Source organism: Mauremys reevesii, linkage group 2, assembly GCF_016161935.1.
Source record: "Mauremys reevesii isolate NIE-2019 linkage group 2, ASM1616193v1, whole genome shotgun sequence".
NCBI classification, from domain to species: Eukaryota; Metazoa; Chordata; order Testudines; family Geoemydidae; genus Mauremys; species Mauremys reevesii.
Window position 1 is genome coordinate 74,954,101 of NC_052624.1, and position 13,349 is coordinate 74,967,449.

Sequence of the window (13,349 nt, forward strand, 5' to 3'; positions counted from 1 at the left end):
TAAACTAATAGCTAATTGCTTGGGGCTGGAAATAAGTTTCTCCCTTGGGTATCTTATTGCAAAATTGTCTATTAGAGGTTATGAATATTGGCTATTGCTGGAGATGGAATGCTGGACTTCAGTTCTCATGAGTTACGGCAATCCCTTTGTTCCTTGTGGAACTGAGCAAAATTTAAGGCTAATGAAAATAAATAATTAAGTGCAAAATTAATAAGCCTGGGGATTTACTGACATGAAAAGGCAAATTACCTGACCAGATAAAAAGGGTTGGACACATGAATGAAGAGCTGAGATTTCAGAAGAGCTGAGCGCCCACAACTTCCATTGACATGAACAGGAGGAGCAGATGCTCAGAACTTCTGAAAAAAACAAGCGGGTCCTAGAATTGCGTCTGCCTTTGTGATATTTAACCCAGCTAGTGTATCAGTCCTCATGCTTCAAGTATGAGCAGATAGCCAGCAGGGCACCTTACCCAGGGAATTGCATTGTGGGGGAGTTATGTACACTATAGTGGTGTCTGCCTTCTTCTGAAGAAGATAATTCCAACTTTTTTTTTTGTTCACTGTAACCATAGGTGCTGACTTCTGCTGGCACCGGTGGGTGCTCGACCCTCCTCTTCCCCCGGCCCCACCCCCTCCCACCCCTGCCCTGTCCCCATTCCAACCTCTTCCCCAAGGTCCCCGCCCCAACTCCGCCCCCTCTCTGCCCCTATTCCAACCCCTTCCCCAAATCCCCACCTCCTCCCCTGCGTCCGCCATGTTCCCGCTCCTCCCCACTCCCTCCCGGAGCTTGTTACACCACAAAACAGCTGTTTTGCGGCGGCAAGTGCTGGGAGGTAGGCGGAGAAGCGGGGACGCAGCGCGCTCAGGGGAGGAGGCGGAGGCGAGGCGAGGTGGGGTGAGGAAGACAGCTTGGCTGCCAGTGGGTGCAGAGCACCCACTAATTTTTCCCCGTGGGTTCTCCAGCCCCGGAGCCTGTGTAATTTGTACCCAGTATAATTTGGAACAGATAAGCTGTTATATACCTCCTGACTTTTAGGGTTTAACATCCAATCACAGTTCACTTCATCATCCTGCTGGGACGTCATCTTTCAAGACCTAGGAGTAAGTCACTGGAATAGTGTTACATTACTAGCTCCACTCAGCTATGTCTGTTAAGATGATATCATGGACACTGTCAAATGTGTCTGGAAACCTCAAGTCACTCTATTAGACTGAGGTACACAGATCAAACTCAAGCCAAGGTCCCAGATATAATGCATACTCATTTATCCACTAACCTATCTACTAGAAGGGAAAAAAAATCTCAAATGTACTGAGTTTTAAAACAAGTAAATTAGCATTGAGATTAAGCAATATAGGTTAGCTAACCAACAATTGAAACATAACTTTCTTCCGTAATTAAGTATTCCATACGTGGTAGTGCATTTGGCATGAGTAGCTTTCACAAAAGAACTGTAGTTCCATACTTCATTTTTTAAAATTAACAGTAAACTACTTAAAATAGCTTGGCTTCCACTTCCAGAAAGGCAGGGGCAGAATCAGCTGCTCGTGAGTGCCCAATGAAATTTCTGTCCAGAGCTGGCAGCACAGATGAAGTGTGCTTTAGAATTAATGTGCCTGTCCTTTCTCACTTCAGCCCTGCTAAAGCTATAAAACCAGTTACCTTAGCAAAGCTCTAATCATCACTTATCCTGGCCACAGAAATGGTGTGGATATGGAAGTCAAAATGAAAAATTGTAGCTCATATCCATAACTCAAGAAAATGCTTGTACCAAAAATGCGCAGAAGAATACACAATTACTTTGCATTGCCCTGAAAACATTCATAGGGCAAGAGCATGCATAGCCCTGCACAGGTATGCAACGGGTGGGAATGCATAATGCCTTCTCCCCTTGTCCCGAAATAGCAGCAGCCACAACTCTTGCCTGATCTATTGATTAGGTGTTATTCAGAGTTTCCAGTTTAACATTCTGTGGTTTGGCAAGTTCCAACTGCCTCTAGATCAGACACAGAATAAAACTATGATGAGAGCCATAGACCGTACACTGTAGACACTCACACTGAGGAAAGACCTTTGGAATCTGTAATATGTTTTAGTTTTGTTAGCACAATTAGCAAGATCACAAACACTACAAACCAGCATAGTAGACTGAGGTAATGCAATGTGTCCAGCACTATAATTTGAACACTCACATCATCCTTTGCAGGGAACTCTCCTAGTCAGTAAAATATCCCACAAGTGGTCCTTTGGGTTCCACAAAGTCTCCCTGGAGCATATACAAAAAGTACCAACTTTAGCCTAAGTTAGCTAACACCTACCATACCTGATGCATATTCAGTAGGATTTCATCCTTTTCCACTGTTATTTGTATTTACCAGCCCTACTAATGTTGGGTGCCCTTCTTCCATAGATACCTAAATCCATTACTTCAAACTTCTTAGCATATGCCAATTGGTTTCTATGGCATTCTTATAGTTGAAGATCTGCTGATATTCTTAATTTAAAAAATATCTGAAGCTGGTACAAACTGGCATCTTGTGGAAACCTGTCAGCAGTTTAGCAACATTAATAGCATCACTATCTTGTTGTACAAGTTAATTTATGGCCTTAGGCCTCAGTTAGTTTGGCTAAGCTATTGTCTTACAGGCTTCAGAGCTGTAGGCTTTTGCATTACTTAACTTATACCTATTCCATACCTACATACTTATTCTGGCCACAAGAAAACTGGCTGCACAATGTGATCCTTGCATTCCCCTAAAGGCAATGGAGACATAAGAAGAGGGCTTCTACTGGTTCTGCCTTTTCTGAGGAACGTCAAGGAGACTCAGGGAATGGGTGGGGTCATGGACACAACCCTGTTGCACCAGATATGGCCACGCATAGAAGGGAGTGGACACCACATCCTCTTCAAAAGGTCTGGAAGTAACTGCACTCCCTTGCAGGGCATTGCATTGATTCAAATACAACAGGCCTGATTCTGCACAGACTTCTACAGTCATTTTTCTGCCAGTGAGTGTCCGTTGTTAGCATTCTGTCTCTTTTCTATCCTTTCTATCTCTTTTGCACAGCCTAAATGACTGCACAAGGAGCAAGGTAGTGGAGAATCAAGCACCAGTGCTCTCCTTGGAGTGGAAGGTGCACCCAAAATGGAGTGTCAGTGTAGAAGGCTCAGATTGTTTTGCAGGTACTGAAAGTCTCCTTAAAAAAACTGATTATGTTGTGTAAAATTCTAAGGCAAGTGTTAGTAGGAAAAGATGCACACTTTGTATGCTACTCAACTCCTTCTCTTTTAGCTGATGAATCTTATGCTCTGCCCAAAGAAAACCAAAGGACAATATTTCTGATCAATACTCCTCTGCTAGTGTCAGATATAACCAAAGATTGTGAGCTTGCTGCATTACAGAAGTGTTGGGATTTAGGGACACAGCAGATCAATCCAACTAGTCATTTGAAGTAGGACTGCTCAGTGTTCAACATTGATATTGCTAACTGCAATTTCCCTCAGCACAAAAATGATTTTTAAATCAACCAGGGAAGAAAGCCACATTACTCTTCACATTTGGATGTTCACCTTGACCTTTCAAATGACATCAGATGAGGAAGGACAGATCTATAAGACAAAAGCTTGTTGTTGGACTGTCCTTTAAACAGAAATTGTTGTGATTATTTCTTATTTAGCAAAAAGAGTGAGAAGCGTTTTACTCACTTAGGGCCAGAATTTCTTTTACACCCAGGCTCTTTTACACCACTGGCAGTGTGAATGAAGTGGCATTAATTACATGTATAGCCACTTTACATTGCTAGAGTGGTGCAAAAGGCTCTTGTTATAAAGAAGAAGAAGGCCCCAGCCCTGCCCCAAAGAACTTACTTCCTACATTGAGAATATAACTGAGAGTTATACCTTGTTGTAGGTTGGGCATAGCCACCACCTTACATTCAGGATAAATGTGAAGAAACCATTGTAATCAGATATCTTAAAACAGTGGCACGCGTACCCCTGGGGGTACAGACAGGTCTTCCGGGGGTACATCAACTCATCTAGATATTTGTCTAGTTTTACAGACTACATAAAAGCACTAGCAAAGTCCGTACAAACTGCAAATTCATACAGTGACTTGTTTATACTGCTCTATATATGCTATACACTGAAATGTAAGTACAATACTTATATTAAAATTGATTTATTTTCTAATTATATGGTAAAAATCAAAGTAAGTAATTTTTCAGTAACAGTGTGCTGTGACACTTTTGTATTTTTAGGTCTAATTTTGTAAGCACATGGTTTTTAAGTGAGGTGAAACTTGGGGGTTCGCAAGACAAATCAGACTCCTGAAAGGAATACAGGAATCTGGAAAGGTTGAGAGAAATGGGCTTAAACAATGGCCTAGCACCCCAAACACAGGCACAGGGAAAAGCTGATTCACATGGCCCAAGGAGTTTCAAATGCAGGGGCTAGGACTTTGATTGGTGGAACTATTTTGGTCTGACAGACCAGGTGAGACAGACACATGCACAGCACAAGCTGATGAAGCACCACAGGAGACAGAAAGCCAAGCAGGCTACAACATAAGGCTAGTAACGTGGCCCTGAGAGAAAGGTAAGTGAACATTTTTTGCTTACAGAGTGCTGGCTGGAAAGAGGCTTGGAACAGCTAAGAAAAGGAACTGTTGCTGGACATTTATTTCCTGCTGCATCCAGGAAAATGGGACTATGCACACTTTTGTAAAGGAACAAAATTGCATCACAGAAATACCAGACTATGACCAATTTCCTAGCCCTCTGGCCAGGTCACAGGGTCCCACACCCTCCAGGGTAAGCCCTGACTCTTTCAACTTCACATTGGACCCTCAGTTCAAGTCTTGTCAAGGGCATTTCCACTCCACTTTCCTCAGTGGGCTGGTAGAGGAGCCCAGGTCCTCCCTCACTACATGTTTTATAGATCCAGGAACCCTTGAGTAGGCAAACAAGGCCTGATTATTACACAGAGGCTTTGCTGCCTCCCTGGACCTCTTCCTATCTTGCCCTACCTTGCCCCATCTTAGGCCTTTGCCTCAACCTCTTCCCAGACCCCGAGTACATCAGCACCACTCTCTAAGCCTCTTCCACCCACTCACTACAGAGCTTCACAGCACTTTCTGCTCTCCAGATGGTTCTGCTACAGGAGCATCTTCTCCACTCCCCTCACAGAGAAGTCCCTGACTCAGCTGGAGCCTGCCTGCTCCCTGCTAGCACAGAGCTTCCTGGGCAGTCTCACTTCCTGGCGCTCCATCCCAGCTGCCTTGGGCTCACTGTTGTAGAGATACCTTCCTTCAAGGAGGTGCTATCTGCTACCTGAGCACCCTAACTCCAGCCAGGCTGTGATCATTAAGTGAGAGCCAGAGCTCTTCTTTCCTTCCTGGTCAGGCCCTAACTGAGCTAGGTTCAACCCTTTCAACACTGGGCTTGACAACTACTGCAGGTGTAGCAAGGTGAGGCTCATTGCATTCACAGCATCTCATTAACACTTTCAGGCCCAGAGGGGGTTGGTGCATCCCATCACTTAGTCCCATGGTCACTTTGTATGATTGTTTTTAACTTGGAGTAAGGTTTCCAGTCATCCAGATAGAGAAACCTTAGCTAGCTAGCTAACCCCCCTGCTTCTAAACTATGATTACTTTCTCCTCATAGCTGACTTTAGCACCTAGGATCCACAAAATGGCTCTGTGGAGGAGGAGTGGCTCCCTTCCTCCCCCTGGCTGGTGCTGTGTTCTCATATTAGTCCACTACCTCATAAATTTCCCCAAGCACATAGAGGATAATTCTATCAAACTGATTTGTATATTACCCTGACTTTGTCCAGCTGCAGGTACAGGGTCTCAATGAGGCTCTGCAAAGTCTGCAGACTCAGACCAACTCTGCTCCTCTAGACAGCTGCCCCGCAGATCTGATTCACCACTAATGCCGCAAAATACTCTCTCTCCTTTTAGGGGCAGCAGCCACATCACTACACTCAATTTTATGTTCCAGAGCCCAGGGCAGCAGGTTATTAGCCTAATTTCAGTCAAAAAACAGTTAGGCCCAGATCCACAAAGAGACTTTAGGCACTGCAGCACTGAGCATCATGGCACTTAACTTTTAGGTGTCTAGAAAAATCACAGGAATGATGTTGCGATCCACAAATTCTGAGTGAGGCACCCTGGCTTCTATACAATGTAGGGGGAAGTTTAGTGTCATCTGCAAACTTGCTGAGAGTGCAGTCCACGCCATACTCCAGATCATTAATGAAGATATTGAACAAAACCGGCCCCAGGACCGACCCTTGGGGCACTCCACTTGAAACTGGCTGCCAACTAGACATGGAGCAGTTGATCACTACCCGTTGAGCCCGACGATCTAGCCAGCTTTCTATCCACCTTATAGTCCAATCATCCAGCCCATACTTCTTTAACTTGCTGGCAAGAATACTGTGGGAGACCGTATCAAAAGCTTTGCTAAAGTCAAAGAATAACACATCCACTGCTTTCCCCTCATCCACAGGCCAGTTATCTCGTCATAGAAGGCAATTAGGTTAGTCAGGCACGATTTGCCCTTGGTGAATCCATGCTGACTGTTCCTGATCACTTTCTTCTCCTCTAAGTGCTTCAGCATTGATTCCTTGAGGACCTGCTCCATGATTTTTCCAGGGACCGAGGTGAGGCTAACTGGCCTGTAGTTCCCTGGATCCTCCTTCTTCCCTTTTTCAAAGGTGGGCACTACAGTAGCCTTTTTCCAGTCATCCGGGACCTCCCCCGATCGCCATGAGTTTTCAAAGATAATGGCCAATGGCTCTGCAATCACATCCGCCAACTCCTTTAGCACCCTCTGATGCAGCACATCTGGCCCCATGGACTTGTCGTTGTCCAGTTTTTCTAAATAGTCTCAAACCACTTCTTTCTCCACAGAGGGCTGGTCACCTTCTCCCCATACTCCCCATACAATATCTTTATTTCAGCAGGTATAGAAGAGCTCCTGGGATAGCCTAAAGACCTGGAGTTGAACTTTTACAGATGTATGCTCTTGGGAAAGTAAATGCATATGTATATTTCCTCCCTATGTTGGATTAGCCACTCAAAAATAAAACCCTATCTTTTTGGGGAAAAGCACTTGTGAAATATTTCAACCAGCTCTACTTTGGATAGATACAGAAGGATCTAGAATTATCTTGCTTGATATTTAACTATTCTTTAAAGACCTGATTTTCAAACAGGCCTTCCATTTCCAAGCAATTTTGAACCTACAATGAATTGTACACACAATTCACCCATGTTTCTTCCTGGCAATTCATTGTAGTTACAAAATTATTCCTGAAAAAAGGAGGCCTAATTTGAGTCAGGTTCTATATGTGTAGAATGTTCTGATGTGCTTATACTATAACTTCATTTGTATGCAAAGTTAGTATTGTTCTCATTGGGAATATTAAAGTTTCTTATGTTTCCAATTTCAGTAATTGGTTCAAAATCAGCTATCAGGGGAAAGCAATCTCTATTTATTGGCAAGTCCAACAACAAGCTTTGGGCAGTAAGAGCTGCTTCTTCTCATTTTAAAAAAGCAGGGTAAATACTCAAGAGTGAAAAATGAATCTCTCTTACCCTCTCTAATAAACAGAACTACCTTCTTCTGAAATCCAAAGGTACCCTGTTTTCAGTGCTGGGGATATCAATATAAAACTAGAAAGGTAAGACAGTTTAAAGATGCCTTTGTGAAATAGCTTGGTAGAGATATTTAAATGTGCATCACAATCCAGCTAATGAGACTCAAACTTCTCTCAGGAGCTTTTCACTTAGGGCCTGATCCACACCTTACTCACAGGACAAGTCCCACTGAAATCAATTAAAAGTCATATGGCTTTTAGACCCCAGTCTTGGAACTGGCACCACACACAGGCAGCACACACAGCCCTACCAAAGTCAATAGGGGTCCACAGAGATACAGTAGTCTGCCCGCATGAAGGACTAGGGCCTTAGTTTGCAGGCTCATATGCAGGATACTGAAGTGGGGGCAAACACTTCTTAATTGAGAGAGAAAACCCTTTTCTCTCTTTTACCGGGTACTATTATGAGATTTTTCAGTAACAAATATTAGTTGGTAAACTTGCATCATACATAGACAGAAATGTTTTCCAAAAAGAGTACAATAAGCAGGGCCACAAAACCATAAGGTCTCCAGTACTATGCACCCTATCAATTAGGGAAGACAGAGTTTCATGTCTTCACTGTCAAAGTTGGTGTGTGGCTTGTTTACAGAGGGATTAACTCACGATAGCTCTCTCACTGTAAAATCCTAGTGGAGACAAGGCATCTCTCAAGACTAGTTGAAATCAACTCAAGGTGTGGGATATAGTGTTGAAAAACTGGCTACATCAGGGATGGGCAAACTTTTTAGCCTGAGGGCAACATTTGGGTATGGAACTTGTATGGCAGGCCATGAATGTTCACAAAATTGGGGGTTGGGGAGCGGGATGGCTCCAGCTGGGGGGGCGGGCTCTGGGGTGGGGCTGAGGATGAGGGGTTGGGAGTTCAGGAAGGTGCTCCGAGCTGGGACTGAGGGATTCGGAGGGCAGGAGGAGGATCAGGGCTGGGGCAGCAGGGTGAGCGTGTGGGAGGGGGGCAGGCTCTGGGCAGTGCTTACCTCAAGCAGATCCCAGAAACAGCAGCATGTCCCCTCTCCGGCTCCTATGCGGAAGTGCAACCAGGTGGCTCTACGCGCTGCCATGTCTGCAGGCACTGACCCTGCAGCTCCTATTGGCTGTGGTTCCCGGCCAATGGGAGCTACGGGGGTGGCGCTTAGGGCGGGAGCAGCGTGCAGAGCCCCCTGACTGCCCCTACATGTAGGAGCTGGATGGGGGACATGCCGCTGCTTCTGGAAGCTGTGTGGAGTGGAGCAAGATCCCAACCCCACTCCCCAGCTGGAGCGCCGGAGTGGAGCAAGCCCTGACCCTACTTCCTGGCAGGAGCTCAAGGGCCAGATTAAAACTGCTGGAGGGACGGATGTGGCCCCCAGGCTGTAGTTTGCCCACCCCTGAGCTACATCAAAGTGAAAACTACCTGTGCCCTCTCTCCAGTATGATTTTACTTGAGTTAGTTACTGTGTTATAAAAACACACCTTTTTGACTGTGAAGACATAGCTATAGATAGGCCAAAACACCCCTTTAAGTTATAAAATAGAGTAACTTTTATTCAGATCAGCAAAAAGAGAAGGAGGCACATTCCATACCGTGAAACTGTAGGAGATCAATATTCTGCCATCTTTACAAATAAATCCTTTCACTGGGCACACACGACGATTTCGCCAGCCAGGTATTTTCACTGCACGGGCCACCACTTCAAAGGCTAGCTACACAGCATAGTGAAGCGCCAAAACTTTCCCAGTCACTCAGCAGAGCTGAGGGTACAGCTCACCTGCTAACCTTAAATAGTGAAGAATCAGATTACATGAAGATCATAACAGCTTTATGGAACTGTTGATCCCAGAACAGGAAGAACTCTGCTGTTTCAACTTGCTTGCCCCTACACTAAGGCTGTCTCAAGTGTTTTTGTCCAGATTACATTCCTGTGTTCCCCGGCTCCCCAGGTATAAACATACAAGGGATGGATTATAATCAGACCGGCACTGTTTTGATGTAGAATACATTGTGTTAGTGTCATGACCTGCCCCTTCATGGACATACACCTCATTCAACCCCAGTGTCGCTGGGTCTTGATTATAGCACTTTTACCCCTTTAAGCTTCCTTGCAGGACACTTGCCTGTGAATATCTGGTGATCTTGGTTGCTTTTCTTAACTCTATTTTGAGGGCCTTGCAGATCCCTTCAAAACCCACTGAGTGACTGTGCCTCTAACTTCTGGGCTTGAAACTTTTATTTCATCAAAATAAATGGAACCAACCTAACAATAGCATTCAGTAACCCTTCTTCTTACTCCCAGAGGGAAACCCTAATCTTATGAGAGTCTGGCTGAGCATCCTTTCCCAATCACAGTCTAGCTGCCTGACCCCCTCTGAGCCTGCTCCCTCACACCAAAGAAGCCAGCCAATGCCCTTCCAATCCAAATCCCCCAAAGCTCCAAACAAGCAGTCTGGGTGGTGCTTCCATTCAGGATCCAAGCCCCTGCATCTCTATGCCCACAGCAACATGTTCTTTTGGTCTTCAGCCCACAACATACCCCATCATACAATTTCACGTAATGCATATCCTATAACATCTCCCATCATACAATTTCAAGTTAATATAGTCCCTTTTCCACAATGCACAACATAAAACTATGAAACGCCACTGTTTCACTTTGCAGCAGCTCAGACAAACATTTTCCTTGGGCATTGACCCACATGGGATCACAGCTTGTGAGTTTCAGGTTCACTTGTACTCCAAACCACTGAGCAAAGCACTGTTGAAGCCACCCAGTGTCATCACTGATTTGTCCTGATTCTAAGTGCAACAGCATCAACCAATCCAGGTTCACTAGAAAGGTATGTTTGCCTCAGCAAACCTGTAGATCAACATGGCACCAATGCTATGGAGCAGAGCATATGCCTTTACTTAGGTTAGTAGTCTCTGACTTCAATGGGATTTCCAATAAAACTACTTGCATGAATAATGACAGCAAGATCAGGCCCCTAGTTTGTAACACAACCAAAACCCACAAGAGTTCTGTTTGGCTTTGGCTCTGTTTTGTGTGAACATTTCTCATAACTTTATCCAGGATAGCCAAGCCTATAGAACAGCCACAACAGACTGAAACACTTGCTTAGTCTTGGAAGTATTCTCTTTTTTATTTTTAAGGAATTTTGACGGTCAACATTGATGTCTTCCCCACCCACAAGTTTTCCTTGCTTCATTTTTATTGTTTCAAAAACAGATTCAAATTTTTTCACTAGCCAGACATAAAAATAACAATACAAAAATCTCACACACAGCGTGTACAGAATTTTATGACTGTTAAACTCCATGATCGATTTTGAAATAAAATCTTTTATTAATCATAATATTATCTGAATGTCAGATAAAACTGACAGCAAAAATAGTACCAGAAGTCTAGAAGTGCAGCATAGAGAAGCATATATTTTTCTTGTAAGTGTTGATTATATCAACACTGGAATTTTCCCCCCAGTCTGTTTTTGGGTGGAGGGAGAAATCAATGATTAATGACATTTGCTGAATAAAATCTTACTCACTCAGGCTTTCATATATTTAACTTCTCCAGGAGAGTGAGAGAAGGGAAAAAAACATCTTTTGAAGCTGTCATTATAGTTGATAGACAATTCACCATTCACTTCTCCTCAGTGATAGCCATTTGTGCGTGCTTTCAAATGATCTATACATGAGATACTTCCAGACAATTCAGCACAGTGTGGGAATTCATATAAAGTTTTATGAAACTGGCTTTGGAAAAGAGAGAAAGCGAGAGGAAATGGTTGTGTTAGGCAACTTAGAAGCTACAGCTTTTCCCAGACTTTAATAGACTACGCATTTAAAATGCAGAGAAAAGACTATTAACTTGTTCTTTTTCTGCTCCCCTCTGTGCTGGTTCTGACAGACTGCAGAGCCTGTGGTGGCAGGGGGCTTCAAAATGTGAGGGGGCCCAAGAAAGGCAAAGAAAGAGAGTTCTGCTCAAGTTCCTCACTTCTCATATACTATATAAGGAGTGAATGGGAGAGCAAGCTACTCAGAGCCTGTCTCCTTATTTCATGAACCAAAGCCTTCAAGGCCAGCCAAGAATTTGCAGCCTCCCAGTGCTGTGAACCCATAAACACAACTGATGGGGCATAAGTGCAAGAGGATATCTGACAGGGATCAAAATCCTTTCCTCCTCCTACTTACCTGATGTTCCTGGGGCTGCAAGGAGTGGGTCTTTATTAATTTCCTGCCTCTCTTCTAGTAGTGTTCCTACTCCAACAAGACCTTTTGGTAAGCCTTCCTCGCTACACGGTTGCTGCGTGAAGCCTTTGACAGACCCTTCCCCCAACCTCCCACAAAGTTGCAACCCTGCACTCCCAACTAGGGCATCCTCTGGGCTCAACTCCCACCAGGCTGCTTCCTGCCCTGACTAGGGTTTCCTCTGAGCCCGGCAGAGGACTGCAACTGTACTACCATTGATTGGGACTTCCTTCATTTTCTGTCCACATTGCTACTCCTGACTAGGGCTTCCCCGACCCTCTCCTTTCCCAGCCCTCTTGATACCTGCTGCCCTCAGGACTTCTTGGGGCCCCCTTTTCATGGTGGTGGCTCCTGGTGTTCTCAGTCCCCTGCCCTGCCCTGCCACTTAATGCTACCAGCTACTTCCTGTCCCCTAACCCTCTCCCTCTGGTCTGTCCTGTCCCCAGTCCTTTCCATTCCTTCTCACAGTATGGTCAAGAGAGGCCTTTCCCACCTCTCCCCACAGCCTGATTCTGCTGCCATTCTCCATTCAGCCTGACTCCAAATCAATAATTTTGGTCTCTATTTATTTTAAGAGGATAGAGTCAACCTACCATTCAGATTTAATTATAACCATGGGCACAGGGCAGGGAGAGACAATGAGACCCTGATCACTGCTGTACAGGTTTCCTGAATGAGTCAACAAAGATAAGTGCTGTGGGCCCTGCCAGCAGTTTAAGCATGGCCAGTATATCTCATTCAGTCAACCCCCGCTGCACACACACTCCTAGTGTGGAGCCAGAAGTGACTGACTGCTCTCAGCTCTTTCAGTGCTGCCCAATCGAAGTGTCAGCAAGGGGATATTTATGTGCAATCTGAACTCAGCCCTTATTACTGTCCACAACAGCCAACAGGTGGTCTATACAAGCAGAGAGTACGTAATTTAAGGAAGGGAGAAAATATTTACTTCATATTAGGAAAACATTCCAGACAATGCATTTCTGGAGGATTACAGCTCTTCCCGCTGCTTGGCCTGCAGCCTTGTGCCTTTCAATAATACCACCGAGGAGGGCAATAATCCCTCAGAAAGGCACTGCTGCCTGTGATGACTTATTGCTTAATTAGATGGAGCCAGGATATTCTACCCCACAGGCACAAATGGCTGTACAGAATCAGCACAGCTTTCTTTCTGAGTGTTCATCCCACGACAGCAGAAAACCTGGGATGCCCTGCCGTGCTTCCAAAGGAATGCTATTCCAATGAAATTACTGTTACATTTGAAAAGAAAAATATTAAATGGCAACGAATAGCCTAAGCAACCTGATCCTGTGCAACATTATTATTTAATGAACATTTTTAGTAGTGTGCAAAGGCCCCGGGCAGGAATAGGATCACACTGTGCTTGGCAATGTACAAACTGTGACCCTAAGAGCACCCAGTGCCAGATGGCAAGAGGCCTCCTACTATGTAACAGTA